This window comes from Nicotiana attenuata, chromosome 8 (assembly GCF_001879085.1).
Source record: "Nicotiana attenuata strain UT chromosome 8, NIATTr2, whole genome shotgun sequence".
Taxonomy (NCBI): domain Eukaryota; kingdom Viridiplantae; phylum Streptophyta; class Magnoliopsida; order Solanales; family Solanaceae; genus Nicotiana; species Nicotiana attenuata.
In genome coordinates, this window is record NC_031996.1 from 19,904,547 (window position 1) to 19,913,708 (window position 9,162).

At 44.0% G+C, this 9,162-nt stretch overlaps 1 pseudogene; it reads right to left on the reverse strand.

Moving 5' to 3' along the window:
- The window catches only part of LOC109231542, a 47,726-nt pseudogene continuing 43,116 nt past the window's right edge, over positions 4,553–9,162 (reverse strand).

Below are 9,162 nucleotides of genomic sequence, written 5' to 3' on the forward strand. Positions count from 1 at the left end.
CAAGAGGGTCATTCGCGTTTAAAGCCATTTGGTACCTGTAGTAATCACGCACACAAATTAGTAAATAAGAAGGAAAGAAGAACAACACACAAAACTAAATAAATAGATAGCCAGGACCGTTAGCTCCCCAGCAACGGCGCCAAAAAGTTGATCGCTGCCAACTCCACACTACTATAAAGTAGGAAGAGAGGGTCGCAATAGCTTTTACCCGATATGAGGGTCGGGATCGAAGTCCTCAGAGAGCTAGAAATTGGAGCTGGGTATCTATCTAGACTAGAGTCGTGTAATTGTTCTAAATGTCACTTCTAACATTTTTGGATTTGTCAATTATAAACTACTATTATCAAACTACTAATTGAAACTAGATTATGCTACGAGATAATTGCTAAAGTTGTATCTAATGGGAAGAAAGGCACTAGGGTCGTGACATCACCTAGGTGGTTAATTGACGGGTGGATGTTACTAAGGTTCAATTGACATAATTGGGGCTTATGCTATAACCGTTGCACAATTTTACCCACTCTCACACCTCTCGGTAGAGAGAGTGATTTTGCCCACTCGACTCTCTCGAGACCAAATGGGTAGGAAAATTAGACCAAGCAATTAGGGTTCAAGTAGGGTGATTACTCTCTCGAGATTTAACCCGTTAATTGGGACTATCATTTCTCATAAGTCCATCCCAATTCCTTGTTGGGTCAATTTTGGAGACTTAGACTCTCTTTCTCAAGAAGAGTAAATCCACAAAGCACAAATCAATGTTTGCAACCACCAATTTATAGATTAAAACATAAAATCAACCCAAATAGCAAACACCCATAGTCAATCTAACCCTAGATGGCAACACCCATCAATTACCCACACTTGGGTTGAGCCACAACCCTAGCTAATGGGTTTAGCTACACATGCTTGAAAGAGAAAATGAAGAAATTGATGAGGAACAAGGCATAATAACTAAATACTAAATTAAATTGCAAGAATATATCGTTAAATTGAAGCTAAGATGCCAAAAATGGCTACAAAAGTTGTTCTCACGAGCGCAGCTGTGTTCTCAATATAATAGATGACTTAAAAATGGTAAAATCTCCTATTTATACTAGGCTGGAAAAACTGGACAAAAATACCCCTGCGGGGTCAGTGCGGGCCGCACAAAATGGACCGCGACCGCACAAGGCTCTTGAAATTTAAAATTTAGCTCTCTGAAGTTGGGCTCCACGGACCGCGACCGCGGAGGAAGCTGGCGCGGTCCGCGCAAAGACGATCGCAGACTGCATGGGTGTGGAATCTGAAAACTTCAACTCTCTGAATCTCTATTCCGCGGACCGCACAAAATGACGTGCGGCCGCGGAGCCTTCACCACGGACCGCGAGATATGTACCGCTGTCGCGTTTCCCTTAAGCCCAGTTTGCAAACTCTCTGAATCTCCTAGTGCTACCGCATACCAATTTGCGCGGTCCGCACTAGGCCTTTTTCCCTTAGATTTCTTGGTCTTTGGTACTTGAACAGGTTTCACTCCTTTTTGAGCCGATCTTTGACATTTCGTCACTTTGTCGATCAAACCTGCAAACAGGCACAACCTATGGGCCTTTTGGGACTATTTTGTACAAATATATGATCAAAGCATAGGCAAGTAGGGGCATAAAACATGTTAAAATCCTAACTTATCAAAGTACCGGCTGCTTTGGAAGGCTCGACAGCTAAATCAGTAACCACTACAGCTCTTCAGACTGGCCAGCATAGGTAGTGACTTTACCCTTGAACATCGGGTTGTGAGCTCCTTGGAGGTGGTACCATGAGAAAGGCTTCTTGGCCTTTACCTCGGTGTCATAATGTCTCTACTCCACCTTGTGATCCTTGAAGTATTCTGTGAGGAAGTTTGGGTACGGATAGGATCTTTCTCCCTTCTGGACAGCTAAAGAGATGTTGGTAGACATGATGGAACCAACATTAATAGGATACCCATCCACAATAGATGCCACCAAAACTGCACGGGGAAGTGGGAGGATGTTTTCATTGAGGCATGGATCAATGCAGCTACACACAAACGTCAGCCACCCTTTTGCTTCAAAGTTTAGGGTGGCTCGGACTATTGGAACCCCTGCTGTGAGCCATGGGGGTGTTGAACCTCGGATTGCCAGAATCTCAGCTAGCCACGGGCGAGTTGCATCACCCATAGCTAGCTTTTCTAAGTATTGCACTGCTTCTACTTCTTCAAACCCAACATATGAGTTCAGTGCACAGGAATCAAAACGGATTTTCAGATTTTTGACTTTTGTCACCTTAGTACCCTTTTTGATGGAGCAACGTTGGTGTAGAATTCTTTGACCAAGTGCTCATTTGCATCTAGAACGCTATTGCTGAACCATTTCCATCCTTTGCACTCCTGGAATTGTCAAAGGACATCGGGGTTGTGCTTGTTCAAATCCTTCATCAAGAATTGTCGCTCAAGAGTGAGCGACCTCTCCGTCCACCATTCTCTAAACTTTGCAAAGGCATTGGCACTGACAAATATGTCCTCCCATATCTCTAGCCTCATTGACCTCTCTAAACCTCCTAGTGAAGTATCTCCCCCTCTCCCATCATCTGGGACGTCATAGTCATCATCTAAATTTATTGGAGCAGCTGGAGCATGTTGGGAAGAGGGCTCAAAGTCTTGACTACCCTCGTCCGAACCTTCAGAGGAACTGGCAGAAGAAGAAGACTCATCTACTAGGTGGAATCTTCCAGGGAGTTGTTGTGATTGGGCTTCCAGCTGTGCTTGCACGGAGTTACCCCTCAGAAGCTTCCCCAGATGGGACATACTCACTGGTTTTGGAGGGTTTGAGAGCTCTGTTTGCTGTGGCTTTCTTACTTATTGCTCTTTGGATTGCTAGGGATAAATTGCTTTTGCCTCGACCTCGGCTTTGGGAGAGTTCTGCCCTCCGTTTTGACATATCTCCCTTGCCACGTGATCGAACCATTGCCTGCAACACATAAGTACTAGAAATCAATTAGAATTGAAGCTCATAAAGTATATAGAATCATTGTTCAAAGTTGCAGGAAAATAGTCTCAGAAGGGGAAGTGCGGACCGCACAAAAGTGAGTGTGGCCACAGACTGCCAAGTGCGGACCGCACAAAAGTGAATGCGGCGGCACAACAAAGAGTGCAGACCGCATAATTTTGACTGCGGCCGCACAGCCCCAGGTTCAGACTACTGGGGTCTCTGATGTTTCATTAGTGCGGCCGCACAAGTCCACTACCGACCACACAATTCATGAACATACTTTCCCTAACTCAGAGAGTTGCGGACCGCACAACAATGTGTGCGGCCGCATAGCCTCTAGTGCATACCGCACAAAAGTGTGTGCGACCGCGTGATTTGAATTTCCGCAGCACTAGTTTAGGGTTCATGCAATTTTGTTCTCAAATTCAACATGGTTTTAGCTATAAAACAACATTAGTTACTTACCTAGGCCCCAATTAACATTTATGATGCTACCCATATGATGCTAAGCAAGAATGACCATCTATTGACATTATTAGGCATGAACTTAACCCTAGATTGAAGAACAAAACAAAGAAAAAGAGGAAGAATCTAAAGATGAAATTAACATGCAGTAATGAAGATGCAGGTGAGATACAACACTGATGAAATAAGGGCAGATTTGAGAACAATGGGGATATGCACTGTGCTAGTTTTAGGGTTCAAGGATCGTAAAGTGTAAAAAGCTAAGAAAGGCTCTATTTATACTTTTGACCCATCAGGCCCAAACCTACCTGAGTGCGACCGCATAATTTTGAGTGTGGACCGTATTCCTTACCTGCTCCTATGAAGGCTTGTTGCGGTTTGCACAAAAGTGAGTGAGACCACAGCATTAGTGCGTACCGCACAAAAATGGGTGCGGCCGCAATTTGTTAAGTACTTTTGGCAGGCCAAACTTCAGAGACTATGCATTTTTGATCTCCCAGTTGTGCGACTGCACACAGAATTGTGCGGCCGCAGAGTGGTTGTGCGGTCCGCACTGTTGTGTCACTTAGCCAAAATTTCTTGCACAGTCCCTGCAATGCACACCCATTCACACTTCAAAACTAGTGAGCACAAAACAAAGTCTATCTAATCTAAAAAAGAAAAACAAGAAAAAGAAAAAGACACATGGGTTGCCTCCCAAGAAGTGCATGATTTAACATCGCGGCACGACGCAGATTACCAATCACTTGAAATGAAGAACCGACACAATGCGGCCATCATCAACCTTGCCAAGATAATATTTGACCCGGTGCCCATTGACTCTAAAAACCTCATCATTCTTATTTTTCAAATCTAGAGCACCAAAGGGGGTTACATACACCACTTCAAAGGGACCACTCCATTTTGACTTCAACTTGCCCGGAAACATCCGTAACCAAGAATTGAAAAAAAAACACAAGATCACCTTTTGTAAACTCCTTGTTGTTGATGTACTTGTCATGGAGGTACTTCATCTTCTCCTTGTAGAGGGACAAACTTGTGTAGGCATGGTACCGGAATTCATCAAGCTCATTCAAATGTGCCACTCTTAGGTTTGCAGCGACATCTCACTCAAGGTTCCACTTCTTCAAAGCCCACATAGACTTATGCTCAAGTTCTACTGGAAGATTACACGCCTTCCCAAACACCAATCGATATGGAGACATCCCAATAGGTGTCTTGTAGGCCATCCTATAAGCCCAAAGAGCATCATCAAGTTTTCTTGACCAATCCGTCCGGTTGGCATTCACAATCTTTGACAAAATACTCTTGATCTCCCAGTTGGAAACTTCAACTTGTCCGCTTGCTTGCGGATGATAGGGGGTCGAGACTTTATGAGTGACACCATACTTGGTGAGTAAGGTATCAAAAGCCCGGTTGCAAAAATGCGAGCCCCCATCACTAATAATGGCCCTCGGAGTATGAAACCTTGTGAAGATGTTCTTTTTCAAGAATGACACCACACTTCGAGCTTCGTTGTTGGGTAAAGCCACGGCTTCAACCTATTTTGACACATAGTCCACAGCTACCAAAATGTAAGTGTTCCCACAAGAGCTCACGAACGGTCCCATGAAATGAATACCCCAAACATCAAAGGTATCAATCTCTAAAATGGTGGTGAGGGCCATCCCATTCTTCTTAGAAATCCCACCGGCCCTTTAGCATTCATCACTTGACAAGCTCACTAGCGTCCTTGTAGAGAGTAGGCCAATAGAATCCATAACTCAAAACTTTTGTAGCCGTTCTAGCTCCACCATGGTGACCACCATATGATGAAGAGTGGCAAGCCTCAAGAATTCCCATTTGTTCTTGTTTCGGCACACATCGCCGGATCACTCCATCGGTACATATCCGGAAAAGATACGACCTATCCCAATAATAGTCCAAGCAATCCCGTTTGAGCTTCTTCCTTTAGTTTGAAGAGAACACATTCGGTACAATGCCGCTCACAAGATAATTGTCTAGATCGGCAAACCATGACATCCCAATTATTGAAATGGCTAGCAATTGCTCATCATTGAAGGAATCATTGATCTCAAGGCCGTCATTTGGCCTCCCCTCCTCCTCCAATTGGGACAAGTGGTTCGCTACTTGATTTTCACTACCCTTGCGATCTTGAATTTCTAGAGCAAACTCTTGCAATAGTAGCACCCACCGCATCAACCTTGACTTAGAATATTTCTTGTTCATCAAATACCGAAGTGCCACATGGTCGGTGTGAACAATCACCGTAGTACCCATCAAATACGGCCGGAACTTCTCCATAGCAAAAACAATAGCAAGTAGCTCCTTTTCGGTCACTGTGTAGTTGACTTGAGCATCATTCATGGTCTTGCTAGTATAGTAGACCGGATGGAAGATTTTGTTGATTCTTTGCCCCAACACCGCTCCAACCGCAACATCGCTAGCGTCACACATGAGCTCAAAAGGCAAGCTCCAATCCAGTGCGGTGATAATAGGAGTAGTAGTCAACTTGAACTTAAGCAACTCGAATGCCTTCATACAATCTTCATTGAAATAGAACTTGGCATACTTCTCCAAAAGTTTGCACAATGGGTTCACCACCTTGGAGAAGTCCTTGATGAATTGGCGATAGAAACCCACATGAACCAAGAAGCTCCTAACTCGCTTCACGGGATGTAGGGGGAGGGAGTTTGGAGATCACCTCAATCTTGGACTTGTCGACCTCAATACCATGCTTTGAAATTTTGTGACCAAGGACAATGCCTTCCTCGACCATGAAGTGACACTTCTCCCAATTCAACACCACATTTATCTCCTCACATCTAGCCAATACCCTATCCAAATTGTTCAAACAATCTTCAAACGAATTCCCAACCACAGAAATATCATCCACAAAGACTTCAAGAATATTCTCCACCATGTCGGTGAAAATAGCAATTACACACCGTTGAAAAGTCGCCGGTGCATTACACAATCCAAATGGCATCCGCGAGAATGCAAAAGTACCATAGGGACAAGTGAAAGTGGTCTTCTCTTGGTCCTCAGGAGAATTAATGATTTGATTGTAGCCGGAGTATCCATCAAGAAAGCATAAAAATCACGTCCGACCAACCTATCAAGCATTTGATCAAGAAATGGAAGCGGGAAATGATCTTTTCGAGTGACTTTGTTGAGCTTCCTATAGTCCATGAACACTTTCCACACGATGACAGTTCTTGTTGGGATCAATTCATTCTTGTCATTTGTCACCACAGTCATGCCCCCTTTCTTTGGGACACATTGCACCGGAGAGGTCCACGAGCTATCGGAAATGGGGCATGCAACCCCGACATCTAACAATTTGATTATCTCCTTCTTCACCACCTATTGAATTGCTTCATTTAGTCTTCTTTGATGTTCAACGGAGGGTTTGGCATCCTCCTACAATATAGTCTTGTGTATGCAAAAGGCGGGGATTATGCCCCGGATATCCACCAAAGTCCATCCGATTGCTCTTTTCCTCCTTTGTAGCACCTCCGATGTGGACTCTACCTACATGTTAGTTAAGTAAGAAGAAAGGATAACCGTTAAAGTAGAAGAAGGGCCAAGGAATTCATACCTAAGATGGGGGCCAATTGCTTTAACTCCAAGGTAGGAGGCTCCTCGATTGAGGGCTTTGTTGGAGGAGTCTTACAGTTTTTAAGATCCAAAGATAGATTTTGGTGCTCATAAGTGTACGACCCCATGCCTTGCAATGCATTTACACACTCCACATAGCCATCACTCTCCTTATCATCATCAATGTTGAGCAAAAAGCTTCCAATTTGTCTTCAACATTCATTGTGGCACTAGTGTCATCAACAATCACATCTGTCACCAAATCCACGAATGAACAAACTTCATTACTATTCGGTTGCCTCATTGATTTGAACACATGGAAGACCACCTTTTCGTCATCCACCCGGAAAGTGAGTTCACCAGCTTCCACATCAACAAGAGCCTTCCCCGTAGCCAGGAAAGGTCTACCCAAAATGATAGGCACCTCATATTCCACTTCACAATCAGGGATCACAAAGTCCGCTGGGAGGATGAACTTGTCAACTCGAATCAATACATCATCAATAATACCCAAAGGCCTCTTCATTGTTCGACCCGCCATTTGCAACCTCATGGATGTGGGTCTTGGTTGCCCACTTCCCAAAATTTTGAACACCGAATAGGGCATCAAGTTGATACTTGCCCCGAGATCACATAATGCTTTGGCAAAATTGGCGCTCCAAATAGTGCAAGGGATTGTGAAAGCGCCCGGGTCTTCTAATATCGGAGCCATTGAGTGCACAATAGTACTCACCTGATGAGTCATCTTGATGGTTTCGCAATTCATTGATGTTTTCTTGGTTACCAAATCCTTCATGCATTTTGCATATCCCGGCATTTGTTCCAATGCCTTAACCAACGACACATTAATTGACAAACTCTTCATTATATCAATAAACTTTTTGAATTGGTTTTCACTGTTTTGTTTTATAAGCCTTTGAGGGTATGGAGGAGGAGGCCTTGGTATTGGTGCCTTAGCCTTTGGCACTATCGGTTCCGGCATGTCAATCACGTGTTTCCTAGACGGGTTCATCTCTTCTTGCGTCTCCTCCACACTTTCACCTATATCAATTCTCATTTCTTCATTAGCTTTAACCACATTGCTTGGGATTTCATCTTCTTGAACCACAACATCTTCATCCACAATCCTTCTTTGATTTGAGGTGGTCGCATCTCCACCTTTTCCACTTCTATCAGTCACGGTCATAGCATGTCCCGTATTATTCCCACCATTCGGGTTTACCATCGTGTCACTAGGTAGCGCCCCCTTAGGACGAGTGTTCAAAGCTTGTGAGATTTGGCCTAATTGAACCTCCGAAATTCGAATAGTAGTGTTGTGCAAGGCTAATTGAGCATCGAAGTCAGCATTCTTCTCCATCATCTATTTAAACATGTTTTCACTTCCACCCATCTCATTGGACGAAGAGCTCGAGCCTTGAGAAAGATAAGGAGATGGATTTCTTGGTTATTGGAACATCGGGGGCCTTTGAAAACCCGACCCCCGGTTGTTATTGTTGCTCCACCCTCCTTGGTTATTTCCTCCCCAATTGCTTTGATTGTTGCCACCCAATTGCCTTGATTATTCCAATTGACTTGATTTCCTTGATCGTTCCAATTGCCTTGATTAGGATTGCCACCACTCCAATTGCCTTGGTGGTTTTGGTTGTTCCAAATACCTTGGTTCCCTTGTGACCTCTATTTTATTGTTGATTTTGTCCTTGAGCATTGTTTCTTTGACCTTGATAATTGTTGACATATTGAACTTCTTCTTCTTGCTCATTGAATGAATCGCCTTGATCACAACCACTATCATCTTGCATGAATTGTTCCGTACGGTTTTGCATTTGTTGACCTTGTTGACGTCTCTTGTTTACCATCATATTCACACCTTCCATTGCATGCACTTGTTTTGGCCCTTGAACTTGTTGAACCCGAGCTTTGGCCAATTGGTTCATGGTAGTTGTCAACTCGGCAATAGCTTGCCCGTCATCATATAGCTCCTTGTGTAGGTGAATAACATTAGGTTCACTTGCGGAACATTGGCTCTACTTTGCCATGCCGAAGAGGTATCCGACATCTCATCATGAATTTCACAATCTTTGGCATAAGGCGTGTTCATGAAGTCCCCCCCCCCCCC